The sequence below is a fragment of the Ascidiella aspersa genome, chromosome 5, assembly GCF_963924565.1.
Source record: "Ascidiella aspersa chromosome 5, kaAscAspe10.2, whole genome shotgun sequence".
NCBI classification, from domain to species: Eukaryota; Metazoa; Chordata; class Ascidiacea; order Phlebobranchia; family Ascidiidae; genus Ascidiella; species Ascidiella aspersa.
In genome coordinates, this window is record NC_139451.1 from 12600309 (window position 1) to 12602808 (window position 2500).

Below are 2500 nucleotides of genomic sequence, written 5' to 3' on the forward strand. Positions count from 1 at the left end.
AGGGTGACAAAATAGACCGCGCCGAGCGGTCGGCCAGGCCGACGCTTGAAGCCGGAGCGCGCGGCACCGCGGCACTCGACGCGCAAACATTACCGGGTGACCGAATCGCCGGCCGGCGCGCCGCTCCTCGCGGGTCGGGCGCCGGGTAGCAAAGACTTTTTCTCTCGCTTGTCCGAGTTTCGCGTTCGCCGAAGCGTTTGCGAGACCGTTAATGATCCTTCCGCAGGTTCACCTACGGAAACCTTGTTACGACTTTTACTTCCTCTAAATGATCAAGTTAGATCGTCTTCTCGGACGCCGGCTCGACCGTTGCCGGCCGCGCCAGGTCCAATCGGAGGACCTCACTAAACCATTCAATCGGTAGTAGCGACGGGCGGTGTGTACAAAGGGCAGGGACGTAATCAACGCGAGCTAATGACTCGCGCTTACTGGGAATTCCTCGTTCAAGGGAAATAATTGCAATTCCCTATCCCTAGCACGACCGGGGTTCAGCGGGTTACCCAGACCTGTCGGCCAAGGCGAGCACATGCTGATCCGGTCAGTGTAGCGCGCGTGCGGCCCCGAACATCTAAGGGCATCACAGACCTGTTATTGCTCAATCTCGTGTGGCTAAACGCCACTAGTCCCTCTAAGAAGTTAGACGCCGACCGATTGGGTCGCGTAACTAGTTAGCAAGCCAGAGTCTCGTTCGTTATCGGAATTAACCAGACAAATCGCTCCACCAACTAAGAACGGCCATGCACCACCACCCACAGAATCAAGAAAGAGCTCTCAATCTGTCAATCCTCACTGTGTCCGGGCCGGGTGAGATTTCCCGTGTTGAGTCAAATTAAGCCGCAGGCTCCACTCCTGGTGGTGCCCTTCCGTCAATTCCTTTAAGTTTCAGCTTTGCAACCATACTTCCCCCGGAACCCAAAGACTTTGGTTTCCCGCAAGCTGCCGGAGAGGTCGTAAAACTAACGCCCCCCGATCGCTAGTTGGCATCGTTTATAGTCAGAACTAGGACGGTATCTGATCGTCTTCGAACCTCTGACTTTCGCTCTTGATTAAAGAAAACATTCTTGGCAAATGCTTTCGCAGTCGTTCGTCTTGCGCCGATCCAAGAATTTCACCTCTAACGGCACAGTACGAATGCCCCCATCTGTCCCTCTTAATCATTACCTCGCGCTCCGAAAACCAACAAAATAGAACCGAGGTCCTATTCCATTATTCCATGCACCATTATTCAGGCGAATCGCCTGCTTTGAACACTCTAATTTTTTCAAAGTAAACGTTCCGGCCGCCGCCGACACTCAGTCAAGGGCACCGGCGGAGAACCGGAGGTGAGGCCAGGACGGCCAGTACACGCCTTGCGACGGACCGGCCGCCTGCGCCCAAAATCCAACTACGAGCTTTTTAACCGCAACAACTTAAATATACACTTTTGGAGCTGGAATTACCGCGGCTGCTGGCACCAGACTTGCCCTCCAATGGATACTCGTTAAAGGTTTTAAAGTGTACTCATTCCAATTACAGGGCCTCGTTTAGAGTCCTGTATTGTTATTTTTCGTCACTACCTCCCCGCGTCGGGAATGGGTAATTTGCGCGCCTGCTGCCTTCCTTGGATGTGGTAGCCGTTTCTCAGGCTCCCTCTCCGGAATCGAACCCTGATTCTCCGTTACCCGTAAGAACCTCGGTAGGCCAGTACCGTACCGACGAAAGTTGATAGGGCAGACACTTGAATGATCCGTCGCCGGTGCGAGACCGTGCGATCCGCAAAGTTATCCAGAGTCACCAAAGGTTGCGGGCCGAAGCCCGGTCGGTTTTTGGTCTGATAAAAGCACGCCTCCCGCGAGGTCGGCGCTTCACGCATGTATTAGCTCTAGCATTTCCACAGTTAACCACGTAAAACGTACGATCAAATGAACCATAACTGATTTAATGAGCCATTCGCAGTTTCACTGTACGAGAGCTCGTACTTAGACTTGCATGGCTTAATCTTTGAGACAAGCATATGACTACTGGCAGGATCAACCAGGTAGCTACTTTAGCGTAGCCCCGAAAGGCCGACGAAGGAGGCGCCGCTGATGCGGCGCCGTCGCTCGGTCGATGCGAAACCCGAAGGCTTCTCTCCGTTAAAATTTCGTTCTTTGCTCGGCTGCCCGAACTCAGAAAACCGTCACCGCCCGTCGCACCCGCCGGAGTAAGACTTCGTCGGCAGGCCTTTCGACCGCCACGTCGCCAACACCGGCGCGAGCGCAACGCACGCCAGACAACTTCGCCGAAGCGACCGCTCAGAACCCGACAAACTGACACTCGGCTCTTCGCGCAGCAGCAACATCTGCCCAGCGAGCCAATCGCCTTTTCACCGATTCTTTACTTGTCGAAGCTTGTCAGCTCCCACAAGTATAGCAAAGATGAGTGTTGTCCCTGGGGTCTTCCGTTTGAAATTCTAACGTAAAAAAAAGGTGCACGATTGCGCCAGGTGTTGAACTATTGCGAGGCATATCACACGCTCGCG

The 2500-nt window shown here is 54.0% G+C and overlaps 1 non-coding gene across 1 annotated transcript; it reads right to left on the minus strand.

Moving 5' to 3' along the window:
• Window positions 1-209: 209 nt before the first annotated feature.
• On the minus strand, window positions 210-2020 carry LOC146144093 (small subunit ribosomal RNA). The gene has a single exon (XR_014500761.1). It is a non-coding gene; the product is annotated as a small subunit ribosomal RNA (ribosomal RNA).
• Between the last annotated feature and the right edge of the window lie 480 nt (window positions 2021-2500).